Genomic DNA, 17655 nt, shown 5'->3' with positions numbered 1-17655 from the left:
ACTTGACCTTAATTAAGTTAAGCAACTTTTGTGCAGGTCTGGAATGTATAGCTGTTCTTTGGCTTAGCTACTGCAGGCCTATGAAGGCAGTGCCTCCCGGCACTCCAACTGACTCTGACAGTTGAACTTGAGGTGAGGAAGAACGTTCTAGGCCTACCAGAGTTACTCCTTTAATCGAACAATATCATTTTCTGATGGAAAACGTACGAATTAGCCTCCTTCTGTACACCTATATCTGTATAGCAGTAGTAGCCTTTCTGACAAGTATAAAACAATCTATGTCGATGTCAGGAACATGGCGCCGGCATATCTTTCTCTCCGTCTCTCTACGGCTAAGCTTGTCTGCCTCAATATTCATTTTTAAAATAGGAATATTATACAGTAATATCCTATACGCATGCAATGGCCAAATGCAATTTGCACTCAAATCTCTGACAGCTGAAATGTGAGGTAGACAATTATTGTTTAAGGAAAGTAAAAACCAATAAAACAAAAGGCTATAAAGTTTTGAATATGCTACACATCGAAACACAACGACTAGTTTTAGGTTTGTTGTCATTTGTTATAGGCAGTTTTTAAGGACACTGTGGATCATTTGGCCAAAATCACTTGTCTATTGATGGCGCTGGCAGCACCCAGTCTGAGGTTTATTTCACTCCTTCTACTCTCGAATCTGAACAGGTCTCTCTGATCCGAACCAGCACGGGTCTGTTTTTCACAGTCCTTTTTGGAACGGGTCTGACTGTCCCCGGGTCCATTTGGAACGGGTCTGACTGTCCCCGGGTAAATTTGGAACGGGTCTCAGTTTTTTGAGAATGTAGTTATGAATATCGGGTCGGGTGTGAAAGCCAAAGATCCATTTCGGACCCATGAAAACCTTTTGTTCACTGTCAATATGTCCAGCACACCTGCAGTCAGTCCTCAGACACAACATAGAAGACAGAGAGGGAGCAGCCTTAACTTTCCCTTGACTCAACATACACCAGGCCAGGCTGAGGACACTGACTGCAGACTCCAAGGACACAGTCTCCTGCTATCATCAAAGTCACTCCATGCTGTCTCTGAATGCATTACCAGCAATGATCTATTGTGTGATTAGCTCATTTCAAAAAGACTATTCCTAATCTGACAAGCCGCAGAGAACCCAAATGGGACAGGGGCTGATTGGTGGGAGGGCAACTCTCCACGGTGTGTGTGTGTGTGTGTGTGATGGAGAGGTGATGGAGGGGATTTCAGCTCCTGATAATAATGTGTTTTAACAGGAGAACAGGCTGCTGTGCTGTACTGGTACTGCTCAGGGATTTATAGATCCAGCTACGTAGTTAATATGGCAGCCTTTCATTATTCGTGTACATTTGAGGAGTTCTGAACAGCAACAAAAGGACACTGGGTACAGCAGCAGAACTGCTAAACATATCAAATCAAATCGCATTTTATTGGTCACATACACATATTTAGAAGATATTATTGTGGGTGTAGAGAAATGCTTGTGTTCCTAGCTCCAACAGCATAGTAATATCTAACAATACACACAGATCTAAAAGTTAAATCATGAAAAAAATATTAGGACGAGCAATATCGGAGTCCGGAGTATAAACATATATATACCGTACCAGTCAAAAGTTTGGACACACCTACTCATTCCAGGGTTTTTCTTTATTTTTACTATTTTCTACATTGTACAATAATAGTGAAGACGTCAACACTATGAAATAACATATATGGAATTATGTAGTTAAAAAAAAGTGATAAACAAATCAAATATATTTTATATGTAGCCACCCTTTGCCTTGATGACAGCCTTGCACACGGTTGGCATTCTCTCAACCAGCTTCATGAGGTAGTCACCTGGAATGCATTTCAAATAACAGGTGTGCCTTGTAAATGTAACCTTAATTTAACCGTTATTGTTAAAATTTAATTTGTTGGAATTTCTTTCTTTCTTCGTGCGTTAGAGCCAATTAGTTGTGTTGTGCCAAAAAAGTGTTAAACAAATCAAAATATATTTTATATTTGAGATTCTTCAAAGTAGCCACCCTTTTCCTTAATAACAGCTCTGCACACTCTTGGCATTCTCTCAACCAGCTTTGTGAGGTAGTCAGTCATCTGGAATGCATTTCAATTAACAGGTGTGTGTTGTTAAAAGTTAATTTGTGGAATTTCTTTCCTTCTTAATGTGTTTGAACCAATCAGTTATGTTGTGACAAGGCAGAGGTGCTATACAGAAGATGGCTCTATATGGTAAAAGACCAAGTCCATATTATGGAGAAAAAAAACTGCTCAAATAAGCAAAGAGAAATGACAGTCCATCATTAATCATCTGGAAAAATTCAAGAACTTTGAAAGTTTCTTCAAGTGCAGTCGCAAAAACCATTAAGCACAATGATGAAACTGGCTCTCATGAGGACCGCCACAGGAAAGGAAGACCCATAGTTACCTCTGCTGCATTAGAGTTAACTGCACCTCAGATTGCAGCCCAAATAAATGCTTCACAGAGTTCAAGTAACAGACACATTTTAAGGTCAACTGTTCAGAGGAGACTGTGTGAATCAGGACTTCATGGTCGAATTGCTGCAAAGAAACCACTTCTAAATGACACCAATAAGAAGAAGAGACTTGCTTGGGCCAAGAAACATGAGTAATGGACATTATACCAGTGGAAATCTGTGCTTTGGTTACTACATGATTCCATATGTGTTATTTTATAGTTTTGATGTCTTCACTATTATTATACATTGTAGAAAATAGAAAAAATAAAGAAAAACCCTTGAATGAGTAGGTGTGTCCAAACTTTTGACTGGTACAGTATATATATGTTTATACTCTGTATATGTATGTGATGGAATGTAGTAGTGTGTACCACAGTATGTGGTACAGTACAGCTGAAGAATACGTAGTATATCTGAAGAAAACATAGAATAGAATAGTATATACAGCAATAGTTGACTAGAATACAGTATATACATATGAAATGGGTTAAACATTTATTTGTATTTATTAACCTTTATTTAACTAGGCAAGCCAGTTAAGAACCCATTCTTATTTACAATGACGGCCTACTGGGGAACAGTGGGAAGGGCAGTAGCCTCTATGACACAGGGTTGAGTAACAGGGTGGTAACCAGCTAGTGACAGTGACTAAAGCTCAGGGCAGGGTACTGGGCGGTGGCTGGCGAGTGGTGAATGTTTTACAGTCTGATAGCCTGGAGATAAAAGCTGTGAGGATTATGAAAATGTATACAGAAGATGGCAAAGACAAGCCAGAGTATTTATTGCCTCTAAATGTACAAAGTGGAGGAAGATAAATATAGTGTACAGCAGTGGAAACCCAGATCGACAGCACAAAGAGCAGAGGAAATAACATATTGTAGTTATTATGCATATATACTACACAAAAATATAAACACAACATGTAACAATTTCAATTATTTTATTGAGTTACAGTTCATATCAGGAAATCAGTCAATTTAAATAAATTCATTAGGCCCTACTATATGGATTTTAGATGATTGGGCAGGGGTGCAGCTATGGGTGGGCTTGGGAGGACAACAGCCCACCCACTTGGGAGCCAGGACCAGCAAATCAAAATGAATTTCTTCCCCACAAAAAGGAACATGTCTGGGATATTTTATTTCACCTCATGAAGCATGGGACCAACACTTTACATGTTGCATTTATATTTTTGTTCGGTGTATTAGATAATTACTTTTTGCAACGGAAATAGACAGGCTTTCAGATACTTTTTCTAGAGACTGAACAAGTGAAGGACACGGCAAAGCTGAGGAAGTTCCTCTCACTGTATGTTGCCTGCAGTACCTGCAAGTTCAGATAAAAAAACAATACAATGTAGAGACAAAAGAGGGACAAATCCCCTGTAGGAAAGGAGATGAGCCCATCCTCCCAGTAGGCTGGACCGCCCCAGCTCTCTACAGACCATGGAGGCCCTGTAGTGTTCTGTTCTCCCAGAGCCCTGTGTTCCCATGTCTCTGTATATTGATCTACTACAGTCTCCTACACAAAGTAGTGTGATGGGTCACTGCCTCTCTACCAAGGCCAGTGTTTTACCCTCCACTTTCCAAACACAGACACCCAGCTGTCAATCAACTGGATACACTAAGGCACCATACCAAGGACAAGTCCCACTTGTTACCACAATATCCCTATCTCAAAAATGGACCCTCCAATATGCATCAAAGTAAACTATAAACAGCAGAGGTTTAGCAAGGAAAAGACTATGCTGGCAGACTTGGTCCATAAACTGAAGGGCTCCATCCAGAGCACAGTTGCTGTAGCAGCAAGGCTGACAGTGAGAGGTTAAAGCTGTGGAGGGAGCCCCTCACTTTCCCCTCCATCCTCTCCATCAAACCCTTAGGGCCCAGGCTTAGCATCAACAGCACCACTTGATTCTTCCATGCTCCTAATTAACTGCAACAGTATTTGTTGACAACTGTTTTCAGCTGAGTAACTTTGGCCCTTCTCTAAAATAGGGAACACTTGTGTGACAACAAGCAATCCAGGCTAAAGCCTTCGCTTGATAAGAAAGCTTAACCTCCTCATCCTTAATCACCGTCTTGTGTACCCGCCATGATGATTTCCAAAGCTAGCGGATTATACCGCCGCAACAACCCGCTATAGTAGACCCCCCCCCCCAGGCCCGCTGAGAGCCCACGTTCCCACTCCCACCCCAGCCCCAGTGTCTAAGATCACATATCCAGCTCCGATTAGAGCGTACGGCCCCTCATCATAGCACAGCGTCTTTCAAGGCTACAGCCCACAGACATCAGGAGGGGGAGAAATCATCCTAGTAAGTTGTGTGTCATTTCTCATGACAAGAGAAACAGAAACGCCCATAGCAGTTATTTGTTATGCGCTCCAATTCATCTAATGGTAACAGGAGGATATAACTACTGGCATGGGGAGAGATGCAGACTGGCCATGTTGATGACGAGAGGGTGAGAGCACAGAGAGCATCTGTCAGAGCAGTGTAAACCTGATCAAAGCCCTCAGCCCTGGGCACACGAACACAGTCAACACTATATTACACCATGGCCAGCCCAGGTAAACATTACATCTGTTCTGTTCATTACCAGCACTGACGATGAATTAAGGACAGAAAGCAGAAGATGTACTACTGTAGCAACACTGAACAAAACTATAAACGCCACATGCAACAATTTCAAAGATTTTACTGAGTTTCAGTTCATATAAGTAAATCAGTCAATTTAAATAAATTCATTAAGCCCTAATCTATGGATTTCACATGACTGGGAATAGAGATATGCAACTGTTACCTCACAGATACCCTTTTTTTTAAGTAGGGGCATGGATCAGAAAACCAGGCAATATCTGGTGTGACCACTATTTGCCTCTTGCAGCGCAACACATCTCCTTGAGTTGATCAGGCTGTTGATGTTGTCACACTCCTTTTCAATGGCTGTGCAAAGTTGTTGGATATTGGTGGAAACTGGAACACGCCATCATACACGTTGATCCAGAGCATCCCAAACATGCTCAATGGGTGACATGTCTGGTGAGTATGCAGGCCATGGAAGAACTGGGACATTTTCATCTTTCAGGAATTGTGTACAGATCCTGGCGACATGGGGACGTGCATTATCATGCTGAAACATGAGGTGATGGTGAAGGATGAATGGCACGACAATGGGCCTCGGGATCTCATCACAGTATTGCTGTGTATTTCCTTTACATTGATAAAATGCAACTGTGTTCATTGTCTGTAGCTTATGCCTGCTCATATCATAACCCCACCCCCACCATGGGGCACTCTGTTCACAACGTGTACGGCGCTCATGAAACATGGGACCAACACTTTACACTTTATATTTTTCTTCAGTATACATCAATACAAGCTTTGTTTAATGTGTGAGTGCATTATGGAAAAGAGAGAGAGAGAAAGAAATTGAAGATGTTTGATGGGAAGACAGGAAGATAGAGAAATGGGACAAGCAGCACTAAGTGTGAATTGGCCTGTACTTGTGTTCTGTAGCATTGGGCCTCTCCTCTCCTCACTCTCCTTCTGCCCTTTTAAGAACTGGTCCAATCTCAGCTCCAGTGTGCATAAATAGATGGCTAATTGCTAATTACAATACAATTAGGGCTCAGGAGATGAGAGAGGGAAAGATGCTTACTGCAAATACGGAGTGACAGGCCCAAGCACTATAGCCCAGGATTACACCAGCCATTTGCACAAGGACAGAAAACAAGTGCTGCCACAGGGGGACAGAGAGGCTGGGACGGGAGAGAGAGGCTGTCAAGCGCAAGGCGCAAGCTAATGAAAGGCCTGGCTCCAACTAGCAAAGACCTTTTCAAGCCCCGATGCAATCAGCAATCTGATGCTAAAGATTCAGGGCAGCCACCTCCTTCATCAAACTGCAATTCTGCCGCTCTACCAATTCATTCAGCTAGCAGGCGTGCTTTTGAATAAGCGGATGGGGGGCTGATGATGTGAGCTGCTGTTGCTCACACAGGGAAAAGGTTGAGGGAAGGCAGGTAGGGTGGGAGTGGGGTGGAGACTGAGGGTGACACTGTGATTTAGTGCTTGAGAGAGGCCACTGTGTGTAGATGGCGCTTGGAGAAAAACGTCACGTTGTGTTGTGAACATGGTGAGGTATGATCCAGGTCTATCTTTTATCTGACTGATTAGCTGTACTTCACACTCAGCCTGTACTGTTATGAAGATTGATAGGAGCAGCTTATGGCTGATGATAGGACCCTGGAGATGCATGGGCCCATACACAACCAGAACATTCTCACTGCATTCCAACCAGCCCACCTGTGGTCATCGACACGCTGCAAATCAACAAAACATTATTATCCCAATAACAGACAATTAAAATGAAGCGGACAAATCCAGAAGGTCTCTTAAGAATGGTTCTGAAATATGAATGTTATGCTAATTAGACACTTGCTTACGGTGTTTAACAAATGACCTAGACAATGATGCTAGGAGCAGTATGCTACAGTGACTGGGTACCTGTTAGAAAACCCAGCATGCCATGTGGCTTTAGAGTGGGCCTACTGAGAGAACAGGCTGGTTATTATGTGTCAGTTCACATGAATCCTTTAATGAGGCACTTCAAAATAGATTCTAAACTAGCTAGCCTGAGAAGCATTGATGGTCTAAGGGACTAATACAGGCTAAGAGAGACAGTACACTTCTAACCTCCTGTCAGTGACAGTGCCCTGGTCCCCTCTCCCTCCCTGGCCCTGCCATGTCAGACACAGAGGCAGTAACAGTAACAGTGTCAGGGACGCTGTCAGGCAGCCATGCAATGTGATGCGAGCAGCAGCACGAGGCTGGGGATTTGGAAAGAACTCTAATAGTGCTCAGTAAGGATCAATGTCCTGGAACACAACAGCATGTACTGTAGCTGGGGACCTGAGGATTCAAGCACCACAGTAGAGTGGCTCGTCCCAGATATAGCAGTTATAAAACAGTTTTAGCCTTACACTGCCTGATTAGCCTGATTGAGTATTACCTTTAGACCTAAGAATCATGTTGTGAAGTGTATTCAACAGATATTAACATAAGCACCATCAGGACACTGTAAAAAAATGCTTAGTGATACAACAGTAGGTGCGGAGTAGTCCCTAGCCAGGCAGGGCACGTGCCCCAGACAGAGGCCCCTACTACCCCTTGTCTCCATCCAGCTGTGGGCCATGTTCCAGGGCCAGAGGTACACACTACAAGATAGCGGGCCAGTGCCTGGCTCTAACTGCTCCAGCATGAAGCAACACCCTGCAGGTGGAGGAAGAGGCTGGATCAGGGGGTTGACAGCTCTATGACTGACCCCTACTTTAATTGGAATTATGTTCCACTGGACCTCCATCCCTCACTGTAAACGACCTGTCAATCTCCCCCAACCCCCGGCCCCTGTTGGCCCCTGGCCCTGTGCCATCCAGAGAAGGGCCTGGAGAGAGGGCCACCCAGACCAGACCCGGGCTCTCTCTAACAAGCTGCCTTATAAGCTGCAGAACAGAGCAGAGGTCTTGAGCTACACACAACTTCTCAGTCTAGTGAAGGAGTGAGTGAGTGAGTGAGTGAGTGAGTGAGTGAGTGAGTGAGTGAGTGAAGGAGGGAGGGAGGGAGGGAGGGAGGGAGGGAGGGAGGGAGGGAGGGAGGGAGGGAGGGAGGGAGGGAGGGAGGGAGGGAGGGAGGGAGGGAGGGAAAAAGCATTTCATAAATCAAGGGATTTGATTTGTTCTCATTTGTGCTTAGACAATTCCAGAAAAAAACTAAACAACATTTCAGAGAAATAGGAGCTGTTGTGGTAGTGAGAATGTTTCTGATAATAACACTAACCTGATTTTACTGTAAATCATTTGGGTAATTATTGGTGACTTAACACCATAATGGCTTGGTGCAGTAAAGCATTATTGAATAATCTTCGTCATAAACAGACGTTGAAACATGGAACGATTAGTCAGTGTAATAACATACTCCATCTCTTCTGGTGCCTATGGCTGTGTAACATAAACACCTCTGCTACAGCAAATCAACTCCCACCCAGTAGTGTCACTTTCTGACTACTTCACTTCTCACAACTGCTGTGGGAGGATGTTCTCTCATGTGTCCCCCATATAACATTGATACGATAGTACATTTATTTCCGAAACAGTCCGCAGTAGGGGGGACAACAACCAGGGAATTAACTTCCAACTATGACAATGGTTCTGGTGACACCCCCCCAGGATGGAGCTGTGCAGCATATCAAGAATGACTGCAGCTGCTCTGCCTCTGGGGGCCAGGACAGATGAGCAACAACACTAGGCAACAGCAGGAGCAGAGAGTCAGAGTGGAGCCAGAGCCAGGGATACAATTTCCCCTTCTCTCTCTCTCTCTCTCGCACCCCCCCCCCCCCCCCCCCCCCCCCCCCCTACCCTGTTCATTCTAGCTCACTAGCATCAATACGTGGCTTGCTAATGTAATGTCTCAGGGGATCCTTTACAGCGTTTCCACTGCACATCCTTCAAACCAGGTGACCATGGTACATCACTGAGGTCAAACTGATCCTGGGCCAGTGAACATTACTTCTCTTAAACCCTATTCGTAGTAGTTTTACCAGGGAGCTAGGATTATGTACTGGAATTATGTGCGCAAACACAAATCACCACATCCGTCATTTTAGTCTCGTCCGAATCTGCCATGACGGTCATTTTTACATAGCAAGAGCGTAATAACTCCACCCAGAATAACCTACTATTTTTCGACTAACTCCAAGGTCTTCTGATAATATTAGTCTCGTTTGAATCGACATCCCTGTGTTTTGAGAGAAATGTCGTAGTTTGACAGGTGTTGCTCGCGGTGTGCGCAAGAAAACAACAACTGATTCGATAAATTGATGCTTAAAACGAAGTAGTGCGCATAGTCTATATGAAGGGCCTATATGTTTTGTATCAACTTTCACAGTGAATGCTTTTGTTGAAATGTTTTGTGCCAATGAATTGAACATTGCCAAATCCGCGAGTACAAGTTCACTTTCTCATCCATTGCCTAAAAACGTATTTCAAGTGCAAGTACGCTGTTTAGCTCACATCTGCAGGCTGGGAGGGGAGAGGGGCTATTTAGGACGTCTTCTATTGCTGATCGCTAAAATATCGTAATGATTATGATCACACTTCCTCAATTCAAATATTATGGCGACACACGATGGTTTGGTATGGTTTAGAAACGTGGGAGCCAAGCTTATTATCAGTGTAGCGTTATCGCCTGGATGTTGATATATCTTCACGCCTAGAATAAAAACCTCCAGGTTTCCGTCATAACGTCAATTTATTGAAGAAGGAAAAAAATAATTCCATGGAGCAGTTTGGAAAAAACGAATCCCATTCAAATCGTCCTGTGGAATAACGGATAACACTAGTCCTGTGGAATAACGGATAACACTAGTCCTGTGGAATAACGGATAACACTAGTCCTGTGCGATTAAGGCTTTACTGTTATCAAAAAATAAACAATGATCAAAAGGGCTGAGTGAAAAGCAGTGAAGGAAGACAGAAAAGAGAGGGGTAATGTTAAGTACCTATCATTTAAATGCCATCATAAAGAACTGTTGACTTTTATGTAACTAACCATTTGGAAGAACAAGATCAATCATTTTTTACAGTAGGAATCTCTTCCCCCTCCATTACGGGAACAGTCTGGCTGTTTTTACAGCAGTTATATTTTACATTAACAATCCTCTCTCCTCCAAAGGGTCTTATCTCGTTATTGTCCCCACTTCTATCATTGCAACTCGAACACGGTGTGGTGTTAAAGTAACCCCAGACAAGGAGTGCAGTGCACTTAATTGATATGATTAACGTTCCTCACTTAAAGTGCGTGTGTGTGTGCGTGCACTCTTGTGACTTCAAAATGACATCAAACCCAAGCGTTTCTCATCCCTTTAGACAGGGGAGGATTGGAAGAGTATATAAAACACCCCAGTCATGCTTCACAGGACCTCCAGAACAGAGTGGAATAATTCCCTGCTCTTAGAATGCTCAGTAGAGCTCAGCAGCCATAGCTAGCTGACGACGCAGCTAAATGAATGGCCTTATTCTCAACGCTCAGTAATGGCTGAGGCAATCGTGACCACAGAGCTAGCCCATAACTAGGACACACAGTCACTTGTCCAGCGGCGCAGTCGTTTAGCAGCAGCAGGTATACTGCCTGAAGACTGATGCTGATTATTTGTGTTTTAGGAAATGACTGGTTCAACTGGCTGTTCACTATTCAAGGAAGCCAGACAATGGAGGTACATATTTTCCTTTCAAACAATGAGGCTAAATCTGGTGGGTGGAATTTTACCATTGGAATGTGCATGATTTGAGGTATTTCTCATGGGAAAGCATAACATAGAGGTGGGATGATACAGAGATGAACAGTCTCTCACTGGTACCTCATTCCATCCAGCTCAATAGCCCATACACACAGAATTCCCCTTTAGTGAGGTAATACACTACGATTATGTTGGCCATAGACAATTCAATAGAATCTTGGTGGCTATATAAAGCCACAAGGCATTGTGTTGTCCTCGATATGCTAAGACACTTCTGACAGGAGGTGATGGGACTGGTGGTGATGGTGGTGGGGTGGGGGGGGGGTGCGAGAAATAAAATTGGGCTTTTGTGCAATAGAGGATATTTGGTTCTCTCATCTTTGGAATTAGAAAAACAGCTTGTGGCTAGTTGAAGCCTCAGCTGCAGTGAAAATAGGTCCTGCCTGCCTCGCTCCTCACATCTCCCAAAAATCTCTGCCCCTGAGCACCGGCAAAAACAAACACAAGCCTTCTCCCCTCCTCTCTTTTGCATGTGTGTTTCTTTCTTCACTTCATTTCTGGTATCTTTTTTTCCCTCCGAGGAAGAACATACTTCTTAAATATTATTCATTGATGTTAAAGTCACATGCAATATTACTCCATGCTATGTCATTCTCTATCATGCCACTAGTTCTAACCTGGGATTTCAACATCAGTTTAGTACAGAGATAAACCAGTAAAAAGGGATTTTGTAGTGTATAAAGCAACACCATGGCATGAGAAAATATGACTAGTGAGCGTAGTGAGCTTCCAGGCATGGCTCAGCCCTAGCATTAGTGTGGTTGAGGTGGAGACAGAGCTGTGCTCCACTGTGGTCCAATGGGTTCCCCACAAACCAGCCCATGACCGCACCGCCAGGCCACTTTCCCAGCACCCCCCACCTCCACCCTGCCTTCCCCCACCAGCACTGTAATTTACTCTCTGCCCAGTGCTTAGTAACAGGCCTGACCCCCACTGCTCCATCCGTCAGTTACTGCTCGCCTCAACCAGGGTGCCAATGAAACCTGTCCATTGTGTGGTGAGTAGAACAAACTGGCTCACCTCTCTCCTGCTGGGAGCCCAGCCTGCACTGCCTTCCAAAGAGCAGGACTCATAAACACTAGCTCACAGCCAGCCGCTCTACCCGCTAGACCTCTCGAAACCTCGAGACTGAACCTCAGCAGCTAGAAGACAAGACCTTGGGAAAATTATATTGGGAGCTAGCTAGCTCTCTTATGGTAAAAAAAATTTTTTGGAATAAGACTGAAGTTGTCTTCAAGCCACAGCATACATACAGTGGGGCTAAAAAGTATTTAGTCAGCCACCAATTGTGCAAGTTCTCCAACTTAAAAAGATGAGAGAGGCCTGTAATTTTCATCATAGGTACACTTCAACTATGACAGACAAAATGAGAAAAAAAAAATACAGAAAATCACATTGTAGGATTTCTAATGAATTTATTTGCAAATTATGGTGGAAAATAAGTATTTGGTCAATAACAAAAGTTTATCTCAATACTTTGTTATATACCCTTTGTTGGCAATGACAGAGGTCAAACGTTTTCTGTAAGTCTTCACAAGGTTTTCACACACTGTTGCTGGTATTTTGGCCCATTGCTCCATGCAGATCTTCTCTAGAGCAGTGATGTTTTGGTGCTGTTGCTGGGCAACACAGACTTTAAACTCCCTCCCAAGATTTTCTATGGGGTTGAGATCTGGAGACTGGCTAGGCCACTCCAGGACCTTGAAATACTTCTTACGAAGCCACTCCTTCGTTGCCCAGGCGGTGTGTTTGGGATCATTGTCATGCTGAAAGACCCAGCTACGTTTCATCTTCAATGCCCTTGCTGATGGAAGGAGGTTTTCACTCAAAATCTCACGATACATGGCCCCATTCATTCTTTCCTTTACACGGATCAGTCATCCTGGTCCCTTTGCAGAAAAACAGCCCCAAATCATGATGTTTCCACCCCCATGCTTCACAGTAGGTATGGTGTTCTTTGGATACAACTCAGCATTCTTTGTCCTCCAAACACGACGAGTTGAGCTTTTACCAAAAAGTTCTATTTTGGTTTCATCTGACCATATGACATTCTCCCAATCTTCTTCTGGATCATCCAAATGCTCTCTAGCAAACTTCAGACGGGCCTGGACATGTACTGGCTTAAGCAGGGGGACACGCCTGGCACTGCAGGATTTGAGTCCCTGGCGGCGTAGTGTGTTACTGATGGTAGGCTTTGTTATTTTGGTCCCAGCTCTCTGCAGGTCATTCACTAGGTCCCCCCATGTGGTTCTGGGATTTTTGCTCACCGTTCTTGTGATCATTTTGACCCCACGGGGTGAGATCTTGCATGGAGCCCCAGATCGAGGGAGATTATTAGTGGTCTTGTATGTCTTCCATTTCCTAATAATTGCTCCCACAGTTGATTTCTTCAAACCAAGCTGCTTACCTATTGCAGATTCAGTCTTCCCAGCCTGGTGCAGGCTGTTTCTGGTGTTCTTTGACAGCTCTTTGGTCATGGCCATAGTGGAGTTTGGAGTGTGACTGTTTGAGGTTGTGGACAGGTGTCTTTTATACTGATAACAAGTTCAAACAGGTGCCATTAATACAGGTAACGAGTGGAGGACAGAGGAGCCTCTTAAAGAATAAGTTACAGGTCTGTGAGAGCCAGAAATCTTGCTTGTTTGTAGGTGACCAAATACTTATTTTCCACCATAATTTGCAAATAAATTAATTAAAAATCCTACAATGTGATTTTCTGGATTTTTTTTCTTCTCATTTTGTCTTTCATAGTTGAAGTGTACCTATGATGAAAATTATAGCCTCTCTCATCTTTTTAAGTGGGAGAACTTGCACAATTGGTGGCTGACTAAATACTTTTTTTGCCCCACTGTAGGCCATCATTTCAATGGGAATGCATGCATCCTATGGTCAAAATGTAGCGATTAGTGGATGGATCTTTGATGTTGGGTTTAGAGATGTTCTGGTTAGCTCTTGTTGCATTGATATAAGGGCCATGCACAAGCCTGGGGTAGTTAGTTCAATCACATCCCAAGTTCTGCTCCACCTAACCCAACCACAAAAGCTGCCAATGACTGGAACGAACTACAAAAATCTCTGAAACTGGAAACACTTATCTCCCTCACTAGCTTTAAGCACCAACTGTCAGAGTAGCTCACAGATTACTGCACCTGTACATAGCCCACCTATAATTTAGCCCAAACAACTACCTCTTTCCCTACTGTATTTTATTTATTTATTTATTTTGCTCCTTTGCACCCCATTATTTTTATTTCTACTTTGCACATTCTCCCATTGCAAATCTACCATTCCAGTGTTTTATTTGCTATATTGTATTTACTTTGCCACCATGGCCTTTTTGCCTTTACCTCCCTTATCTCACCTCATTTGCTCACATCGTATATAGACTTGTTTCTACTGTATTATTTACTATGTTTGTTTTACTCCATGTGTAACTCTGTGTCGTTGTATGCGTCGAACTGCTTTGCTTTATCTTGGCCAGGTCGCAATTGTAAATGAGAACTTGTTCTCAACTTGCCTACCTGGTTAAATAAAGGTGAAATAAAAAATAAAATAAAATAATGTTCCTGAGCTCATTTAACATCTGTCCCTCAGTGATATCGGCAGAAAGAGAAGAAAAGAAACAGTAATTGATAGCTGAAAAAGAGTGGAAGTCAAAGCCCTTTAATTAGTAAAGCGAGGGAGTCACGTGATGCGCTAGGTTTACAGTGTCAACAGCACGTAGAGCTGCTGTACTCAGATAACGCTTGTTCAAACCCATTTGTAGAGTGGCTGTAGAGTGAGCCTGCTCCCGTCGCCCCTGCTACCACCTCCCTGTGGCATAAACTAACATGGCTAATGGCTGCCACTACACAACAACTAGGCCCCTCTCTCCTCTCTCTCTTCTCTCTCCTCTTTCAGTCTTGGATTACTGCTCTCTGTAATCATACCAGGGGTGAATGCGTTGGAAATTGAGATTTGAAGTGACAGGAGTGCAATATTTGGTTGGATGATTTGAGAAGCTTCCAATGTCGTATCTCCCAGTCAGTGGCAGAGAACGCAGCGCGGGGCAACTCATCACACACCCATAGACTGAGGAGAATTACCCAGTTCTCTGTAATACACCATACATGTGTACACAAACACAGATCAGCTAAACCTGCCTGCCGACAGTCAGACAGACAGTCAGTCAGACAGTCAGTCAGTCAACCTGGTTAGAGGAGGCTCACACAAGGCTGCAGGAGGAAACCAGCCCAGACACAGAGTGCATTCGATTCAACATGAAAACCTATTTTTTCCAAGAGCAGATCCTCTTTTGTTCTGCATAAATGCCAATTACCTAATTCTTTCTAGCATGCAAATCAGATTAAATGAGGGCACGGCAGATCGCCCATACAGCTCTGTGGAGTACTGCCTGCCTCCCTCAAGAGCCACAAAACGGGAACCCTTTGGGACACGACCACACACTTAACAATTTAATCTGCCTCTTTTTCACTATACGCCAAACTCATTTCATTTGTTTTATCCAAAACTCTACAATATTAATAATGACAATGATAATCACTTACACTACAAACCTTTTGCCACACATCCATTTCATTCATTAATTGTCTTTTTCCTAATACAATCACATTAACCATGCTCTTCTGTGAGCATCAAAACGAGTATTTCTCTAACCCCATGGCCGCCCTCACATCCGCATGTCTATAAGTGTCCATATAATTGGATGATATATGTCAGAGAGTAATTGCTATTTGTGAGCGGCACTGACATTTCTCTTTCTCTATAGTTGTACCAGTGGGAGCCATTGAAGACAGTGAGAGGAGCGGTGACCAGTCTTTAGCTGAGGGGAGTGGAGACCTGAAAGGGGCCAAAACCCACACACTGCACCCTGGCTACAGTACAGTACACATACTGTACTAGCGCTGCCAAAGCCGTTTGGTTAGCTCCAGTTAGCTCGCTGGTTTTTCCTCTCCTCTGGAGGGGAGAGACAAGGCTGTTTGCTGATGGAAGAGATCACTGAAAAGGGCAGGCAGTACATAAAAGCCATAACTACTGCACACACGAGCACCCCTGTCCCAACCCCTCACATCCCTGTCTGCCTCTATTTGCCTCTCTTTATCGGTTTGTCTCTCTCTCTTTCTCTCTCTCCTTCCCTCCCTTGCTCTCTGCCCAAAGTAGTGAAGAGAAGGGCAGTCCAGAAGTGCCCAACTAGCCCCAGACCATGTCCCAATATGAACCCAGAGAGGGCTGGAGAGACCAAGGAGGGAGGAAGAGAGGGACAGAGAGAGGGGGAAAAGGATGTTGTGACTGCAATGCGTTTCTCCGACACGTTGGCAGGCGGTGTCAGAGCCGACGTGCTCTAAGGGCCCAGGCCAATAAGCTAACAATAAATGTTATATTTTGCATTAATCCATGGGAGTCTGAACCCACATTCCTCCAGGCTCCTTGTATGTTTAGTATTAATAAAGACCGCACCAAAGTCAGAATTAAAATTAATGGGCTAAACACCTCCCTCTGCAACTGTATCTAGACTTCCTGACGGGTCGCCCCCAGGTGGTAAGAGTAGGTAACAAAACATCTGCCACGCTGACATTCAACAAGGGAACCCCTCAGGGGTGCGTGCTCAGTTTCATCCTGTACTCCCTGTTCACCCATGACTGCATAGCCAAGCACAACTCCAACACCATCATTAAGTTTGCCGACGACACAACAGTGGTAAGCCTGATCACAGACAACGATGGGAGGTCAGAGACCTGGCAGTGTGGTGCCAGAACAACAACCTCTCCCTCAACGTGATCAAGACAAAGGAGATGATCGTGGACTAAAGGTAAATGAGGGCCGAGCAGGCCCCCATTCTCATCGACGGGGCTGCAGTGGAGCAGGTTGAGAGCTTCAAGTTCCTTGGTGTCCACATCAACAACAAACTATCATGGTCCAAACACAACAAAACAGCCGTGAAGAGGGCACGACAAAGCCTATTCCCCCTCAGGAGACTGAACACATTTGTCATGGGTCCTCAGATCCTCAAAAAGTTCTACAGTTGCACCATCGAGAGCATCCTGAATGGTTACATCACTGTCTGGTATGGCAACTGATCGGCTTCCGACTGCAAGGCACTACAGAGGGTCGTGCGTACGGTCCAGTACATCACTGGGGCCAAGCTTCCTGCCATCCAGGACCTCTATACCAGGCGGTGTCAGAGGAAAATTGCCAAAGATTCCAGCCACCCTAGTCATAGACTGTTCTCTCTGCTACTGCACAGCAAGCGGTACCGGAGCGCCAAGTCTAGGTCCAAAAGGCTTGTTAACAGCTTCTACCCCCAAGCCATAAGACTCCTGAACAGCTAATCAAATGGCTACTGACCCCCATTTTTACGCTGTTGCTACTCTCTGTTTATTATCAATGCATATCACTTTATCTCTACCTACATGTACATTATCCCGACTCCAGGATGCTGGCCTTCTAGGCCAAGTTGCAAAGAAAAAGCCATATCTCAGACTGGCCAATAAAAAGAAAGGTTTAAGATGGGCAAAATAACACAGACACTCGACAGAGGAACTCTGCTTAGAAGGCCAGCATCCCAGAGTCGCCTCTTCACTGTTGACGTGGAGACTGGTGCTTTGCGGGTACTATTTAATGAAGCTGCCAGTTGAGGACTTGTGTGGCGTCTGTTTCTCAAACTAGACACTCTAATGTACTTGTCCTCTTTCTCGGTTATGCACAGGGGCCTCCCACTCCTCTTTCTATTCTGGTTAGAGCCCGTTTGCACTGTTCTGTGAAGGGAGTAGTACACAGCTTGTACGAGATCTTCAGTTTCTTGGCAATTTCTCGCA

At 44.2% G+C, this 17655-nt stretch overlaps 1 protein-coding gene across 19 annotated transcripts in view; it reads right to left on the bottom strand.

Annotated features, from left to right (window-relative positions):
- The window catches only part of LOC110537258 (RNA-binding protein Musashi homolog 2), a 367078-nt gene that overhangs the window by 270045 nt on the left and 79378 nt on the right, over positions 1 to 17655 (bottom strand). The gene's annotated exons all lie outside the window — the stretch shown is intronic.

This window comes from Oncorhynchus mykiss, chromosome 12 (assembly GCF_013265735.2).
Source record: "Oncorhynchus mykiss isolate Arlee chromosome 12, USDA_OmykA_1.1, whole genome shotgun sequence".
In the NCBI taxonomy this organism is placed as follows: Eukaryota; Metazoa; Chordata; class Actinopteri; order Salmoniformes; family Salmonidae; genus Oncorhynchus; species Oncorhynchus mykiss.
This window is presented reverse-complemented; position numbering and strand designations above follow the sequence as displayed.